The sequence below is a fragment of the Pan paniscus genome, chromosome 23, assembly GCF_029289425.2.
Source record: "Pan paniscus chromosome 23, NHGRI_mPanPan1-v2.0_pri, whole genome shotgun sequence".
Taxonomy (NCBI): Eukaryota; Metazoa; Chordata; class Mammalia; order Primates; family Hominidae; genus Pan; species Pan paniscus.
In genome coordinates, this window is record NC_085927.1 from 55,272,908 (window position 1) to 55,291,653 (window position 18,746).

The 18,746-nt window shown below is 51.3% G+C and overlaps 1 protein-coding gene across 2 annotated transcripts in view; it reads left to right on the forward strand.

Moving 5' to 3' along the window:
• The window catches only part of RIBC2 (RIB43A domain with coiled-coils 2), a 52,800-nt gene extending 37,357 nt beyond the window's left edge, over window positions 1-15,443 (forward strand). For both annotated transcript variants that reach the window (XM_063603150.1, XM_034949132.3), the window contains exon 8: window positions 210-15,443. The gene's annotated coding sequence lies outside the window, so the exon portion shown is untranslated. The remainder of the gene's footprint in view (window positions 1-209) is intronic.
• Window positions 15,444-18,746: the final 3,303 nt, after the last annotated feature.

Consider the following 18,746-nt stretch of genomic DNA (forward strand, 5'->3'; position numbering starts at 1 on the left):
CAAAGTCTGGAATCTATAGATAACCTAACCGGTTAGGTCAGGGTCGATCTTTAACTACCAGGATTAGGTCAGGCAGGCCCAGGCCTGGTTTCGGGTCTGGTTCCTAGGCGCCGGGCTACCTGCATTTCGTTTCGCTTCTCTTTCCTTTTCTGAGTATAAAACAAGATAACACAATATGAGAGGGTCTGTCTCTCTTCTCTCATGTGCAGTGAGCTGTTGCTGTCTACCGGAGAGCTGTCCACCAGCAGGTGGCACATCTATCTCGCCTGCTCCCAGCATAGCCTCTGGCCATCTGGTTTCCACCTGCACCGGGTCTCCCTCTGCAGAAGCGACAGCCACTTTGGAATGTTGGTGCAATGAGGTGACAGGTCCCCACGCTCCTGGGTGGAGCAGCGTCCTGAGCCTGGTTACAGGAGGGATCCTGGGGTGAAGGTTGGGGATGGAGCAGGGGCCTCTATAGCACCTTTTCCAAAGACGCATGTTTCCTTTTCTTTTCTTTTTCTTTTTTTTTTTTTTTTTTTGGGACAGAGTCTTGCTCTGTCACCACCCAGGCTGGAGTGCAGTGGTGCGATCTCGGCTCACTGCAACCTCCGCCTCCCGGGTTCAAGCGATTCTCCTGCCTCAGCCTCCCAAGTAGCTGGGACTACAGGCGCATACCACCACGCCCAGCTAATTTTTTGTATTTTTAGTAGAGACGGGGTTTCACCGCGTTAGCCACAATGGTCTTGATCTTCTGACCTCGTGATCCACCTGACTCAGCCTCCCAAAGTGCTGGGATTACAGGCATGAGCCATCGCGCCCAGCGAGAGGCATCTTTTCAACCATATGGATTGTGCCCTCGTGATGTTAAGAGAGTGGTGAAAAGAAGCTGGAGGAAGCCGAGTGAGAACGAGGCTGTGAGTGACACAGAGTAGGTAGTTGCCAGGTGGGGCTTCATCTGTGCTTGCCCGGACCAAGTAAAGGCCTTGATCCTCCCCCACCCACCACCTCATCCAGCCCACCCCCAGATTCATGCTCCCCCATCTTCGAACCTCACTTGCTCTCTGCCCAGACCTGGCAAAGTCAGTTTCATCTACTGAGTCTGGAAGGTCTGCCTTCCTTTCTTCTTCCAGCGAATGAAAGATGAATCCAAAGTCCCTGGGGCCAACCCCCAGCATGGCCCCCAGAAGTAAACAGGAATGGGAATGAGGGCAGATGGAATGTCTGCGAGTCAGTGGGTCTTTTCTTTTCACCAGACGTTCCAGAAAGCTCTCCAAACACACTTGTTCTAACAGTGTCAGAAAAGACTCCAGCCTCATTGTCCACAATTGTTGGGGATAGAACATTCCAGAGCCTATTGAAGAAAAAAGTGGGTAGGGCCATCTCCTCCACACCAGGCTGATCTGTGAATTAATCGCCCCTGAAGGTTTTCCCCGGGGCTCTGGAGCTGACAAATGTGACTTTGTTACCTGGATATCCCTTGGAACCTGGCAGAGCCTGAGGACAGGACTCACAGCCACAGAGTCTCTCACCCAAAGCCACTCTGTGTCCTCAGCTGCCCATCTGGTAACTGGCCCTAAAACGGCCTTTCAGTTCCAGCACTGCCACCCCTCCCAGCCCCACTGGCCCAGCCTCCTCATTCCCAGCTCAAATTCGTGACCAGGGGGCCTATGGGACCTGGTCGTCTTTTCAGATGGACAGTCCCTAGGTCAAGGCCCACTCCCTGGCCCCATCCTCGCATGGGGAGAGTCGGCTCAGAGTATATTCAGAGGCAAAAAGGGCGGTGGGCTTGCAGCACCAATAAACATGTCCAGCAAAATATGCTGATGGTGTACATGGCTGCTGCTTGCTGAGCCCGTGTGTGCTGATGCCACAGAGCTTATCTTCTTAAAATCTGCAGGAGGCTGCCGGGCGCGATGGCTCACGCCTGTGATCCCAGCACTTTTGGGAGGCCGAGGCGGGTAGATCACCTGAGGTCAGGAGTTCGAGACCAGCCTGACCAACATAGAGAAACCCCATCTCTACTAAAAATACAAAATTAGCCAGGTGTAGTGGAGCATGCCTGTAATTCCAGCTACTCAGGAGGCTGAGGCAGGAGAATTGCTTGAACCCAGGAGGCGGAGGTTGCGGTAAGCTGAGATTGCACCTTTGCACTCCAGCCTGGGCAACAACAGCAAAACTCCGTCTCAAAAAAAAAAAAAAAAAAAAACCTGCAGGAGGCTACAAGAAGTGTTACCAGTTTCATATCCCCAATGAGGATGAGGAATGTGAACACAAAGTACCTAAGACAAGTCTCAATCCATTTAGAAAGTTTATTTTGTACCTGGGCTTGGTGGCTCGTGCCTGTAATCCCAGCACTTTGGGAGGCTGAGGCAGGCGGATCACCTGAGGTTAGGAGTTCGAGACCAGCCTGGCCAAAATGGTGAAACCTCGTCTCTACTAAAAAGACAAAATTAGCTGGGCATGGTGGCAGGTGCCTGTAGTCCCAGCTACTTGGGAGGCTGAGGCAGGAGAATCACTTGAACCTGGGAGGCAGAGGTTGCAGTGAGCCAAGATCACGCCACTGCACTCCAGCCTGGGCAACAAGAGCGAAACTCTGTCTCCCCCAAAAAAAAGAGGAAAGAAAGTTTATTTTGCCAAGGTTAAGGACGTGTCTGTGACACAGCCTCAGGAGGTCCTGCTGACATGTGCCCAAGGAGGTTGTGGTATAGCTTGCTTTTACACATTTTTGGGAGACATGAGGCATGAATCAATATGTGTAAGATGTACATTGCTTCAGTTTGGAAATGCAGGACAACTGGAAGCAGGGATTTCCAGGTCATAGGCATATGAAAGATAAATGGGTGCATCCTTTTGAGTCTTTGATCAGCCTTTCACTGAATACACTATTTCCACGTGAGCAGAGGGTAGAGGAGTAGTCCTGTGTGCCCTAGTCTGGCTCAGTGAATCTGCATTTTCACATAAACAATAGGGCAGAGGAAGCAATCAAGCAATCATATATGCATTTGTCTCAGGTGGGCAGAGGCCTGATGGTGAGTTCTGTCCTTTGTCCCACATCTGTGAAGATAAGCTATCAATTTACATTGCCAGGGTGAAATTCAACAGAACTGTTTTAGGGTAAAGATCCTGAGGCCCACAAGGAATTTCCTTGTGGGCAAATTGGGAGGGAGGTATGCAGCTTGTTTATCTTTGTAGCTATCTTATCTAGGAAGAAAATGGGAGGCAAGGTTTGCCTGATGCAGTTCCCAGCTTGACTTTTCCCCTTGACTTTGCGATTTTGGAGTCCTGCGATTTTCCTTTAACAAGAACTAAGGGCTAGAGAGGGGAACTCACTTTCCCAAGGTCCCAGAGCCAGTTCAAGATGGAGCCAGGAATTGTGCCCAGTTCTAAAGTCCCAGCTACCTCTGACAGAATGCCTGCAAGGAGACAGTCAGCAGAGCTCCAGGAGGGGAAGACAGGTGACAACACTCTAGTGTATTTCTCTAGCTTGACCTCTGCTGTGAGTTCCAGGCTTGGTACCCAAATGTCGACTTGATAGCTTTACTGGGATGTCTAACAAGCAGGCAGTCAACATGAAGGCATCTGAACAGAACTGGTTTCCCTCTACCCACACCTGTCCCTCCAAAGTCTTCCCTGTCTTAGGCTATGGAAACCCCAATGCTTCCAATTGCTCAGGCCAGAGAGTTTGGATCCATCGTTGGGCTCTCTCTCTCTCAATCCATCAGCAAATCCTGTTGATAAGACTTCAAAATATAAAACAAATCTGGCCAGCCACGGTGGCTCATGCCTGTAATCCCAACACTTTGGGAGGCCGAGGTGGGTGGATCATCTGAGGTCAGGAGTTCGAGACCAGCCTGGCCAACACAGTGAAACCCCATCTCTACTAAAAATACAAAAAAAAAAAAAAAAAAATTAGGTGGGCATGGTGGCTGGCACCTGTAATCCCAGCTACTCGGGAGGCTGAGCCAGGAGAATTGCTTGAACCTGGGAGACAGAGGTTGCAGTGAGCCGAGATCATGCCATATTTGTTGCATGAATTGGTGAACTGCGGGCGTGAGTTTCACAGCCTGAGCCTGAACACCCAGGGTTCAGGCATACTGAGGACAGGTCTAGACAGCAAGGAATGTGGATCCTCCAGAGACCTCTTTGTGTGATGATGGAGGAGCTGCCCGGAAAATCTCATCCTAGGGGCAGTGACAGTCCAGGCACACAGACGTACGTGTCCTAGTTATAATGGAGTGATTGATAATGAAGAGAGCTGGGGCTCAGCTCTGTGGGGTCTGTTGGAGGTCTGGGGGAGGGCACTGGAATCCAAAGGCTAGTATCTCTGTGAGCCCTAGGGGGCACAGGCAGCGTGACCCCACAGTGGCACCCAAATCATGGCCCAGGCTGTCGGAGAGCGTGATCAGCCAAGCCTGGACACCAGGAAAGTGGCACTACCTCCCGGCGGTGGAGAGGCCATGTCAAGAGGCCGGAACAACATGGTCTGAATCACACCCAACCTCATGCTCATAGTGCAGCACTTCTAAGCAATGCATTAGTGCTGCATCCCTCTCTTCCCTGGGTTCAGAGGTGAGAGGACATGGCTTCTGCTGCAGAGAACTCATGCTCTGGAAGTCAAGGCTGCCGTGAGCTGTGACGGCACCACTGCACTCCAACCTGGGCAACAGAGTGAGAACCTGTCTTAAAAAACAAAAAAAACCAAATGAACATGTAAAATGTGTGTTTATCAAGAGCCCACAACAATATTCCCAAAGTTCTGATCCTGGGCTTCTGCAGCAATGAAGTCCTGGCTATGCACGGCGGCTCACGCCTGGAATCTCAGCACTTTGGGAGGCTGAGGCAGGCAGAATACGAGGTCAGGAGTTCGAGACCAGCCTGGCCAACATGGCGAAACTCCATCTCTACTAAAAATACAAAAATTAGCCGGACATGGTGGTGGGTGCCTGTAGCCCCAGCTACTCAGGAGGCTGAGGCAGGAGAATCGCTTGAACCCGGGAGGTGGAGGTTGCAGTGAGCCGACACGCGCCACTGCACTCCAGCCGAGGCAACAGAGTGAGACTCTGCTTCAAGAAAGAAAAAGGAAAAAAGATTGACACCTTTGGAGGGTTTTGAGCAAAGAGTGATTGGACTTCCATGCTGGAATGACCTGTCTGGCTTCTGGGATGAGACGAGAGTGTAAGAAGGCAAGGATGGATGAAAGAGACCAGAGAGGACAGGGCCATGGTAATTATCCAGGTAGGAGACAGCAGTGGCTCAGACCCGGATGGGCAGCAGAGATGGTGAGAAGTGATTCGCTACTGCACAAATGTAAAGATGTAGCAAAGAAACCTGCCAACAGATCAGACGTGGGGTGTGAACATGGGTCAAGGATGATTCCAAGATTTTTGGACTTGGCAATTATTTAAATAGAGTTGTGGTTACAAAAATGGATGTCTTATTTCAAAAGGATCTCTTGGGCTGAGCTCACCAAGCAGGGACAGGCACTGGACATTGGAGTTAATCCTTCTCCAGCCCCTTTGGTCCTGGTCGTCCAGTGGAGGAGACACGAGGCAGCAGATGGTTTAACCAATCAGGTGGGGCAGGGCTGTAAGGATAGAGAGACCTGGTGGAAGTGAGGAGCGGAAATAGACTGCACCTGTGGCCTTGTTTCTTCCTCTGGGACACATATTTTAGGAAGGACATTGACACATGGATGCATTAAACAAGATCCAGGGCCGGGCGCAGTGGCTCACGCATGTAACCCTAGTACTTTGGGAGGCCGATGCAGTTGGATTGCCTGAGGTCAGGAGTTAGAGACCACCTTGGGCAACACGGTGAAACCCTGTCTCTCCTAAAATACAAAAGAAAAAAAAAATTTAGCCAGACGTGGTGGTGCGCGCCTATAATCCCAGCTACTTGGGAGGCTGAGGCAGGAGAATCTCTTGAACCCGGGGGTCACAGGTTGCAGTGAACCGAGATTGTACCACTGCACTCCAGCCTGGGTGACAGAGTGAGACTCCGTCTCAAAAAAAAAAAAAAAAGATCCAGTGATAAGTCTAATAACTACCCTAATTTTGAAGTACAGGTGGCCATTATTTAGTGCGGAAATGGTCACAGGTGCTGCTAATCTTCCCCTGGAATGTTCTGTACCTTCATCATGGGAAGAAGTACTGCATTTGGGGACGGGCTGGTTGGAATAAAGGAGCAAGTTTCCACTGGCCGGGCGCGGTGGCTCACACGGATTACAACGTCAGGAGTTCGAGACCAGCCTGGCCAATATGGTGAAACCCTGTCTCTACTAAAAATACAAAAAAAAAAAAAATTAGCCAGGCATGGTGGCGGATGCCTGTAGTCCCAGCTACTCGGGAGGCTGAGGCAGGAGAATCGCTTGAACCCGGGAGGCGGAGGTTGTAGTGAGCCGAGATCAGGCCACTGCATTCCAGCCTGGGAGACAGAGCAAGACTCTGTCTGAAAAAAAAAAAAAAAAAAAAAAAAGCAAGTTTCCCCCATTCTATTTCATTATTTCATGGGTTCCCTTCTCCTCCAGCTTCTCCATGGATCTCTTGGGAATCTGTGGACTCAACTCAAGAAATCCTGTATTGGCCGGGGCAGTGGTTCATGCCTGTAATTCCAACACTTAAAAAAATTTTTGTCAAGCCAGGCATGGTGGCTCATGCCTGTAATCCCAACAATTTGGGAGGCTGAGGTGGGAAGATCACAAGATCAGAAGTTCAAGACCAGCCTGGCCAACATGGTGAAACCCTGTCTCTACTAAAATAGAAAAATTAGCCAGGTGCAGTGGCTCATGCCTGTAATCTCAGCACTTTGGGAGGCCGAGGTGCTCAGATCACCTGAGGTCAGGAGTTTGAGACCAGCCTGGCCAATATGGTGAAATCCCATCTCTACTAAAAAATACAAAATATAGCCGGCTGTGGTGGCGTGTGCCTGTACTCCCAGCTACTCGGGAGGCTGAGGCAGGAGAATCGCTTGAACCTGGGAGGCAGATGTTGCAGTGAGCCAAGATTGCACTACTACTGCCCTCTCACCTGGGCGACAGAGTGAGACTCCATCTAAAAAAAAAAAAAAATATTTTTTTTTCAAATATTAAAAAAAAAGGAACCCTGAATTACACCCATTTTGCTGATGAGTTGAATAAAACGAGGCTCAGATAGGTGAAGAGACTTGCTCAAGACCATGTAGACCTGAGCTGGATGGGAATCCAGGCTGCGTGGCCACAAAGCCCACTTCAGACTCCTGCCCTCCATCTGTAAATTGGAGATCACCCGGCTTACCTGGCTCGGCTGCTGTGAGAATTTGGTGCAATGTGTGTGCAAAGGCCCAGTCCATGGGAAGGGCTCCATCAGCAGCCACTCCTGGGATCCTGGGATAGCCGGATGAGATGGAGGCCAGACAGAAAGAATGGGCTCTGGGCGCTTGCCCTGTGGCTGTCAGCGGCCTGGATGATTTGAGGCTGTTTTTGAAGAGCCCAGCCCTCCCTCAGGCTGTAAGTTGGCAAGTTGAGTCCCAGGCCCGGCCGGTGGCCTGGGGCCAGCTGGGTGGGGCAGGGAGCTGGCTGGTCACTGAGGCACCAAGCAGGGAGGAAGAGAGAGGCTCCCCCAACCTTGACCCAACCCCGCCTTGCAAGCAAGCCCCAGAGGAGGGAAAGAATGGACTCGATCTCTCGACTCCTTTTATGTGGCCATGTGCACAAGATGAATGGCCGGGGAGCTGTCAGGAGGAAGGCCTCGGCCTCTGGATCTGGGTGGTCTCCCTTCCTGTGGAATTAGCTGCACAGGCTCCCCGCTCTCTTGCCTCCTCGCCAGGGTTCCCAAGTCACACCTGGTGCAGTCACAATTGCACTGAGGCCCCTGGAACCTCCTGGGGGGGTTCTTTATTAATTTTTTTTTTTTTTTTTTTTGAGACGGAGTCTCACTTTGTCACCCAGGCTGGAGTGCAGTGGCGCGATCTCAGCTCGCTGCAAGCTCTGCCTCCCAGGTTCATGCCATTCTCCTGCCTCAGCCTCCCAAGGAGCTGGGACTATAGGCACCCGCCACCACGCCCAGCTAATTTTTTTTGTATTTTTTAGTGGAGACAGGGTTTCACCGTATTCGCCAGGATGGTCTCGATCTCCTGACCTTGTGATCCGCCCGCCTTGGCCTCCCAAAGTGCTGGGATTACAGGCGTGAGCCACCGCACCCGGCCTCTATTATTTTTTTTTTTTTTTGAGACAGAGTCTTGCTCTGTCTCCCAGGTTGGGAGTGCAGTGGCATGATCTCGGCTAACTCCCAGGTTCAAGTGATTCTTGTGCCTCAGCCTCTCGAGTAGCTGGGATTATGGGCACCACCATGCCCGGTAATTTTTGTATTTTTAGTAGAGATAGTGTTTTGCCATGTTGGCCAGGCTGGCCTCGAACTCCTGGCCTCAAGTGATCCACCCGCCTCATCCTCCCAAAGTGTTGGGATTACAGGTGTGAGCCATTGCACCTAGCCTATTTATGTATGTATGTACTTATTTATTTATTATTATTTTCTAAGACAGAGTCTCACTCTGTTGCCTAGGCTGGAATACAGTGGCGCAATCTTGACTCACTGCAACCTCTGCCTTTCAGGTTCAAGCAATTCTTTTGCCTCAGCCTCCTGAGTAGCTGGGACTACAGGCATGTGCCACCACGCCTGGCTAATTTTTGTATTTTAGTAGAGATGGGGTTTCACCATGTTGGCCAGGCTAGTCTCGAACTCCTGACCTCAAGTGATCCTCCTGCCTTGGCCTTCCAAAGTGCTGGGATGACAGGCGTGAGCTGCTGCACCTGGCCCTATTTATTTATTTTTGATGTAGAGTCTCGCTCTGCCACCCAGGCTAGAGTGCAGTGGTGCGATCTTGATCTTGGCTCACAGCAGTCTCCACCTCCTGGGCTCCAGCAATCCTCCCACCTCAGCCTCCCAAGTAGCTGGGTCTACAGTTGCGCACCACCGCACTTGGCTAATTTTTGTATTTTTGTAGAGACCGGGTCTCACCAGATTGCCCAGGTTGGTCTTGAACTCCTGGGCTCAAGAGATCTGCCTGCATCAGTCTCCCAGAATGCTGGGATTACAGGCGTGAGCCACCGTGCCAGCCCTCTTGGGGGTTTCTCGGGCTAAGCCATTACCTCTCAGCCTCCGTGCCCCGGTGGGCTCTGAAGGAGCCTGTTTCATCCTGAGCAATGGTGGAGGCGGAGGCTGCAGAGGAGGGGTGAAGTCCTGGGGCTCTGGGGGAGACAAAGGACCCTGCTGGTGTCCCTCAGACCCGGGTTCTGGCCCCTCTGCATCGTGTGACTTCAGACAAGTCGCTTTACCTCTGTGAGTCTGTTTCCCCAGCTGTAAAATGGGGATCATAACACCAACCTACCTCTCAGGATCCCCAAGAGGAGGAAGTAGGCGAATGTACAAGAAGGCCCCTTCCACCCAGCCTGGGCACTGCTGGTGCTCACAGGGACTCAGGAACAGTGCGTCATGGGGCGTGGGTCACCTTCCCTGGGCTCACATACCAGCTTTGCCTCTCACTGGCCGTGTTCTCTTGGAAAAATGACCTACGTTTCCTAGGTCTGTGTTTCCACATCTGTAAAATGAGGATGATCCACATATGGTTGTCCCAGTATTATTCTGAGAATTAAATGAGATACTTCATTAAAGTACTTGATGCATAGGATGGACTTAATAAATTACTACGTAACGATACACTCTGGGAATATGTAAGGCCTGTGAGTGGAGAATGCCATGCTGGGGATGTTATTTGGAAGGATCCAGAATCACTAAAACAGAATTTAACAGGAAGAAGGATAAAAGTTCTCCATTAAAGTTCCAAACATGAGTTTCGTATATTTTTCCACTTCTGTGTCAGAGAAGCCACACCTCTCCCGTCACCAGCCCTCGGAACCTGCAGAAAGAGATGTTAAATGGGAAGACCTCGCATGTGCTGGCTTGTGGCATTCGCCTGTTTCTTTTCACAGCCAACGAACTGTCACTGAGCACCGTCTGTGTGCCCTGAGGTAAGGGGCCCGGGGAAGCCCCAGGAAATGATCCCGGGTCCTCATCCCTAACGGGTTCACCCTTTGAGGCTGTTCTGCCTTCCTGGTTGAAAGTTCAGATGAACACCCTGAAGTTGACCAAGTGGCTGGCTTTCTTCCACCCAGAAACACATTGGGAAATGGATATTCTAGAAGAGTTCTCCAACAACCATTTCTTGGAATTGTAAATGTCTGAGGGCTGCTGCAATACTTCAGATTATCTTGTTTTCTTGATCTGTGGAAGCCAAGATTTTAATGCTACATCTGTGTGAGTATCTTTTGATAATAAGAACCAAATGTTGTCGGTGGAAATGACTGGAAATTACACTTAGGATCAGAATGTGGGGTTTTAGATTCCCTCTTGGAAGGCAGTGCTGAGAAACAAACACAAGGGACATTTTCCCTATAAATCACTCAGGATGTTGCAACACTCGAGGCTCCTGCCTGCTCCTCTCTCCGGGCATCAGGAAGCCTGGGATGGAGCACCCTGGGTGAAGGCGTCCACTGGTCAGTAGTAAATATCCCATAGCTCAAATTAAACCTCCAGTTCCCATCTCCCCTCTAAATTCTTTCTTATTTTTTTGAGACAGAGTCTCACTCTGTTGCCCAGGCTGAGTGCAGTGGCGCGATCTCAGCTCACTACAGCCTCCGCCTCCCGGGTTCAAGCAATTCTCCTGTCTCAGCCTCCTGAGTAGCTGGGACTACAGGTGCATGCCACCACGCCTGGCTATTTTTTGTATTTTTTAAATAGAGATGGGGTTTCAGCATATTGGTCAGGCTGGTCTCGAACTCCTGTCCTCAGGTAATCCACCCACCTCGGCCTCCCAAAGTGCTGGCATTACAGGCATGAGCCACTGTGCCCGTCCAGTTCCTTCTTTTTCTGCTGCTAGAAAGCTTCACCTGGCTGTCCCACAGGCACGTCCAAAATGAACTCATCATTTCCCCCAAACCTACAGACTCCACATTGATGAAAGACACCACCTGGCCCTGGGAGAGAAACCTGGGAACCATTCCTGATCCTCCCCACCGTGCTGCCCCCACATCAATCAAATCCTGGCCCTTCTCTCTCTCACTTGGCTCCCCCTTGGCACCGGTCCTGGTTTAGGGTCCTCCTGCAGAGCTTGGGCCATTGCTTCAGCCTCCTCTTGCCAGCCGCCAGCAGTCGGCCTCCCACTCCTCCAATCTCACCTCCAGCCAAAGTAATCTTTGGAAAAACCCAGCTCCCACTTGGCCATGGCTCTTCTTGAGAACTAAATTGGAACCTGAATGCATCAGTTTTCTCCACTTGAACTCCACCTTCACATGAAAACATAAATGACATCCATAGAAACTCAGATCTAGGATTTTGGAAAAGGCGGTAGGGAACTTCCAGGAACTGCCCTGAGACCAGGACACTCAGGGTGCAGACGGTCCCCCTTCCTTCTGTCCACTATGTCCTGAACAATGGAACTGATGATCTGGTGGCGGGATCTGGTACCTGTGCTGGGCAGGGCCCAGGACATAGAGATGACCCAGAGGCAGTCCCTGCAGTGAGGGGCTCTGAGGATGGGTCGTTGAGAATGACTGAAAGGGGAGGGGCCAGACAGGGGCAGAGCCAGCTTGAGAAGCACCTTGGAAGGCAGGCCAAGAGCTGGATCCATGCCCGTGGGCTGGGGGTGATGGCAGAGCATTAGCAGGACAGGGAATGGGTGGTGCTGGGCTTTCGAGCAATCCGGCTGAAGGCCACAAGCTCACATATACCCCTTTCCAAATCTTAGCCTGTGGCTTGGGCTTTGCACTTGGGAATCAGGCTGAAGGACAGAGACCACCCTGGGCCCCACCATCCCTCAGCTAGAACTGCTTCTTAGGCCTGGGCCAGCATCTCCACAGTGCTGGGAGGCCTTCCTGTTGCAGCCTGAGAGTTTCTGATTAATAACAGATTTATGTGCATTTGATTCATTTTGCTTTTTAGAGGGCCTCAAGGAAATAAATATTTGCTCAGTGAATGAACAGTCCCCATTTCTCTAACATAACTCCCCTCCCAGTCTGCCCTGAGACACCCAAAGGGCAGAGCTAACAAGAACTCGATGTGGTTTTGTCAATGATGGGGGCATCTCTAGCACAACAGTAATCATGGCTAATGCCTGCTGGGCCCCTATCATGTTCTCAGCATTTTATTTGGATGACTTCATGTCACGCTGACAACAATCTGTGAGCTCCATGCTCTGATTACTCCCATTTGCAGATGAGAAATTGAGGCTGTCGTGGGCTAAGCCACCTGTGCAAAGTCACCCTGTCAGTGAGGATCTGGACCCAGGTGGTCTCACTCCAGAAAGCCCACTGTGATGCATGGTGCTGGGCTACCCTGGCCCCAAGATCCAGCAAAGCCCCTTCCTGTGGCACATTCTCTTTCACCCCCTTCTTCCTGCTAGAGCACAGACCTGAGCCAGCCACCCTCCAAGCCTATGATCAGTGGGTGCACAGAGTCTAAAGAACCGTACTGAGGCCGGATGAGGTGGCTCACACCTGTAATCCCAGCACTTTGGGAGGCCAAGGAGGGTGGGTGGATCACTTGAGGTCAGGAGTTCGAGACCAGCCTGGCCAACATCATGAAACCCCGTCTCTAACAAAAATACAAAAATTAGCCGTGTATGGTGGCGCACGCCATGCCTGTAATCCCAGATACTCAGGAGGCTGAGGCAGGAGAATCATTTGAAACTGGGAGGTGGAGGTTGCAGTGAGCTGAGACCGCGCCACTGTGCTCCAGTCCTAGCCTGGGTGACGGAGCAAGACTCTGTCTCAAAAAAAACAAACAACAGTAACAACAACAAAAACCAAGAACTGTATTGCACAGAATGTGGGGCAAACTCAGAACAGTCAGTACTCAGCAGATGTCTGAGGAAAGAGTGACGGGTGCCTTCCCTAATAAGACAGTCAACAGCCCCCACCGCTTCAGGACCCTGCCTTGCCCGGGACCAGCACCTCTTTTGGATCCCAACACTAAAGGCTCTTGGGCAGCTGTAAATTGATATCTGGGAGGGGAAGTCCTCACCCCTCAATCCAGTTGATATAAATGGATCCATCTGTCCTTTCCAAATGGCTGGTCCTATGAGCAGTCAGCTCCGTGGTCAAAAAGATTCACTGAACACCCACAGAATGGTCAAACGTTTTGGTGAATCCATCATAAATCAATGTGTGGTTTTCCTTTGGGAAGGCAGGCATGGGCTTTGGGTACAAGAGGGTCACAGAAGTGACAGTGGAGTACCCTGTCCCCACCTCCCCGCAGAGGAGCCCATCCTAAAGGGGCCACTTCCAGCCATTCTGACTGCAGTCACTGCCTCCTGGGCCCTGGGTGCACGTAATTGGTTCTGCATGGTGTTTGTTATGGTTTATGTTGAAATCAGAAAGAAAGAACTTGGTGGGGAGGGTATCAGAGACCACATGGTTGACTCCCTACTGGCGTCTCTACTAACCTGTTCCCAATTAGAGGTTTGTGGGGCTCAGGACCTGGAGTTTGTTTGCAAAGCTCTTTGACCAAATTCAGCCTCTGAGGGCCCTTTTTGGAGCCGTGTTTCCTTTTTAAAATGCAGGCTAAAAAAGTGGAGGTGAGAAACAGCAAGATCGTGCGGCCGGGAAGGGTTGGATATTATTAACCCTTGTCCTTCTGCACCAGGCTAAGTCCAGCAACAGGTTTACAGGGCTGACACTCCTCCAGCCAATGCTTCCAGCCATTGCTGGCCACCTGGATTCAAGAAAGAGCCAGGTGGAAATTTGGCAAGAAGCAGTATTTTCTTCCAGGGCTTGGGTACCATTGTTGCCGTCTACAGAAATACACTTGGCTATATTTAGGCATGCTATTAGCAGGCCTCTCTCTCTTTTTGTCCCCCTCAAGAATGTTTCTCAGTTTGTTTTTGTCATTTAACATTTTTTTCCTACCACCTGGAGAAATCATCAAACACTCACATCCATGAATCAAGTTTTCCTGCCGCTTGCTAATTAAAATAAATCTCTGGCCAGATCACGGCCATCTAACCTAATTTAGGTGTCAGTGGAAAATATGTGTGCATGTTTCCCCCACCTCGGAGAGCTGGTCGCTGGTATTTATGGGCACCTGCTCTGTGCCAGGCACTGCTGGTTGCCCTACACACATTCGCTAAGTTCAGGCTCTTGTCTGCTGCATTGTGGGAACTGTGATCCTCATACCACGTTACAGAGAGAACGCTGTGCCCTAGGGAGGTCACGCCACTTCAATTCCACAGCCATGGGGGCTCGGGGAGTTGGAGATTGGAATCCAGATTTGCTTGACTCTCATCTGTGTCCAACATGATGCTAAACAGCCGCCCTTGGTGTGGCGCTCAGGTCAGAGCTGGAAGTGAGACATATTTGGGACATCCACTTCTGAGGTTCGGCAGATTTTATTTTAACTTAGAATTCCACCGGCATGTGACTAATTGATCCTGCCTGAAGCGTGTTCCATCAAAGGGGCCCTGACCTAGGGACTTGAGGGGGTCAGACCTCCCTCCAAATACATCACCCTCCATCAGCACTACCCGAGAAGCTTCCAGACCTCTCCCCAAGATGAAGGTGACAAGTGAGGCCTTCTTTATTGCTCCCAGAGGCCCCAGCATTTTAGGTATTTTAGGTATGAATTAGGAAAAACCACCCCCGCCCCCATGCAGGGCTCTCTGGGTGGGTGTGGTCCCTTGTCCAGACACATGGCTAGGCCAGCTTCCAGTGGGTGACATCCAGGGCACAGCCTTTATCCCAACAACTGACAACCACAGGGTCACAAGAAAATGGGTCATATGGATCATATTGAGGGAAGTGCGTGCAGACACCATTCTAAACACTGTTAGTTATATTAACTCATTTAATCTGCACAACCGTCATATGGGGTAGGTTCTATTACTATTGCCATTTCACAGATGAGGAAGCTGGTCGGGCGCGGTGGCTCACACCTATAATCCCAGCATTTTGGGAGGCTGAAGTGGGTGGATTACTTGAGGTTAGGAGTTTGAGACCAGCCTGACCAACATGGTGAAACCTCGTCTCTACTAAAAAAAAAAAATACAAGAAAAATTAGCTAGGCGTGGTGGCGTGCGCCTGTAATCCCAACTTCTCAGGAGGCTAGGGCAGGAGAATCGCTTGAACCCAGGAGGCAGAGGTTGTGGTAAGCCAAGATCACACTACTGCACTCCAGCCTGGGCAACTGAGCAAGACTGTATCTCAAAAAACAAACAAACAAACAGATGAGGAAGCTGAGGTTGTCATTTGAGAATACAGGAACCATGGGCCAAGGCTTTTTTGGGGGTTTTTTTTTCAGACAGGATCTCACTCCGTCCCAGTCACACAGGGCTGGGCGGGCGGATCATGAGGCCAGGAGTTTGAGACCAGCCTGGCCAACATGGTGAAACCCCATCTCTACTAAACATACAAAAATTAGCTGGGCGTGGTGGCGGGTGCCTGTAATCCCAGCTACTCGGGAGGCTGAGGCAGGAGAATTGTTTGAACCCAGGAGGCGGTGGTTGCCGTGAGCTGAGATCGCACCATTGCACTCCAGCCTAGAGTGCAGTGGTGCGATCACAGCTCACTGCAGCCTCAGTTTTCCAGTTTCAAGCAATCTTCCCACGTCAGCCTCCTGAGTAGCTTGGACCACAGGCGTACACCATCATACCCAGCTAATTTTTGTATTTTTTATAGAGGTGCTGTCTCACTACCAGCCACCAGCCCAGGCTGGTTTTGAACTCCTGGGCTCGAGTGATTCTCTCACTTCAGCCTCTCAAACTGCTGGGATTACAGGCATGAGCCACCACACCTGGCCCCAGGGTTATTTTATGTGACAAACTCCACCACGTGACTCTCCTGAACCCTTCTGGGCAGCCCTCACTGTAACATCACAGAAGATGGACATGACCTCCAAAGCCCCCTCAGTCAGGTTCCTGCCTCGCCCCCTCCAGGGCCCCGCACCCACCCTGGTCTGGCAGCACTCCAAAAGTGCTCTGAGCCTTTGCACTGGCTGTCTATCCTCCTCACATTATCCTTCCCCACCTGGTCTGCCTGGCAAACACCTCTCCTTCATCTCTCGACACTTCCTTGAGCATCGTGGTTTGAGGGTCTTTTCAAGAGCAGCTTCTTTCTTCCTTCCTCTGGGTCCTGCTGTGTCCACCACATACATCTGTCACAGGACACCTTACAGCTTTTCTGTGTTCACTGTCCACCTCCTGCAATCGACAGTGGGTCCTGGGAGGACAGGCGCCAGGCCACTCTAGGGGTCTTGTGCCCTAGGCATCCTGCAGGCTGGCCCGGGCTAACTGCTTAGTGCTTGGGAAGGGCCCTGCCCTTCTGCCAACCCCCAGCCCAGGCCAGCCTTGTTCAATGAGTGTGCCCCCACCTGATCCCCATGGCACCCATGTTAGGCTCCTCAGGGATGATCTAAACCACACTTAATATTTGCTGAAACCAAAATACCTTCTGTCTAGATCTGATGGTTGCGAAGTTCTGGATAACATAATCTAGCCTGTTCTTTTCTCATACTTGCTCGGTGGCACTGGTTTGCTGGTGTCTTGAGCATCTATGAAACAGTCTCGCAGAGGCCTGGGGAGAAAGCAAACAGACGTAGAAATCTTATGGACATTGCTACTCATTTCAGTGAACCCGAGGCCGTGTTCTTAGCAAAGCACCCTAGGAAACACTGGGCTAGGCATGCATGGTGAACATGGGTCCTCAGACTCCCAGCTCCTCAAGGGAGATGTGCTCAAATTCATGGTGACGGTATTCAGATCGTCCAGGGTAAGGGCTTTCCGAATTGAGAGAAGCCCTCAGTACAGACCTCTTGCACCACTAAATACCTTACTCAGAAATTGCAGCATAATGGTTTGCATGGCTATAAAAGGGCCTGGAGTAAGCCGTGTTGGCCAGGCCTCATGCCCAAATTCCTGGGGCATTTTCTCCATCCTACAGCCCCGCACTATTGGGGCTTTGTAGTAATGTCTGGGCGGCACCCACATACGGGCCCCCTGTTGCCTTGAAATGACGGCCCATTGGTGCCCTACCTGGCTGTGTGCACTGGGATGACAGGTCCTGAGGAACGCGGATGGTGGTGGTGAGAGAGGAGGAGGCAGCGTGAATCTCAAGCCTCTTTCTGACTTGGGCAGCTGGCTGGGTGGGAGTCTCTTTCACAGAGGCAGGAAACACAGGAGGCAAGCCAGGGTTGGGGTGGAAACATGTAATCAGCGTCCTAGGGCTGCCATGACAAAGCCCCACAGACTGGCAGCTTAGACCCCAGACTTCTTTTTTTTTGGAGACTGAGTTTTGCTTTTGTCACCCAGGCTGGAATGCAGTGGTGCGATCTCGGCTCACTGCAACCTCCACCTCCTGGGTTGAAGTGATTCTCCTGCCTCAGCCTCCCGAGTAGCTGGGACTACAGGCATGCACCATCACACCAGCTAATTATTGTGTTTTTAGTAGAGATGAGGTTTCACCATGTTGGCCAGGTGTCGAACTCCTGACCTCAGGTGATCCACCCGCCTCGGCCTCCCAAAGTGTTGGGATTACAGACATGAGCCACCGCTCCCAGCTTAGATCCTGGGCTTCTTTCCTCATAGTTCTGGAGGCTGGAAGTCCGAGACAAAGGTGTCAGCAGGGCTGGTTTCTTCAGAGGTCCCCCGCCTTGACCTGTAGATGCCTCCTCCTCCTTATGTCTTCACGTGGGCATCCCTCTGTGTGTGTCTATATCCTAATCTCTGCTTAAAAGAAGAATAAGGTGGGCTGGGCGCGGTGGCTCACGCCTGTAATCCCAGTACTTTGGGAGGCTGAGGCGGGCGGATCATGAGGTCAGGAGTTTGAAACCAGCCTGGCCAACATGGTGAAACCCCGTCTCCACTAAACATACAAAAATTAGCTGGGCATGGTGGCGGGTGCCTGTAATCCCAGCTACTTAGGAGGCTGAGGCAGGAGAATTGTTTGAACCCAGGAGGTGGGGGTTGCGGTGAGCCGAGATTGCACCATTACACTCCAGCCTGGAGGACAGGGCAAGACTCCATCTCCAAAAGAAAAAAAAAAGAATAAGGCAGCCTCAGCCCTCATCTGGTAAATGGGAAGACAACCAGTCACATTCTTATAAGAACTCACCCTAAGAGACTCATTTTACCCTAATGACCCCATTGAACACCCTGTCTCCATGCACAGCCACATTCTGAGGTTCTGGTGATGACAGACTTCAACGTGTGGATTTCTCGGGGACATGATTCCTCCTGGAACAGCATGTGTGCAGTTCTGAACAGGCCAAGTTCTGAGAACCTCTGAGATGTCCAACAGGTGGTGGTGGAGGTATGTGTCTAGGTTCAGAGGGAGGGCGGGGCTGGGGCTGGGAAAACGATGGTGCCTAGAGCCACAGAGGAGGGAGCGTTGAGCCAGGATGGAGGGTGGAGGGAGGAGCCAGGACTAAACACACAGGAAACCCACGGGGAAAAGGGGGATGGCAGCTGTGACTGATGGGACACAGGAGACCCAGAGGACAGTGGAGTCACAGGAGGGACCCACGGAAGGGACTGCTTCAAGGAAGAGGAAGTGTGGCCATGCTGAATTGGTCTTGTTGGGGCAGGCCTCTTTCTCCCTGGCCCTCATTCTATTTCATGTCTTCCCCAAGATGGTGGACATCTTGAGACAGGAATTTGGTTTTATCCAAGTCCCCAGCACTCACCCCAGGGGCTTGGCTCAGGAAAGGAATAAAAATTGAAATATAAAAATATCCATAGGCCGGGTG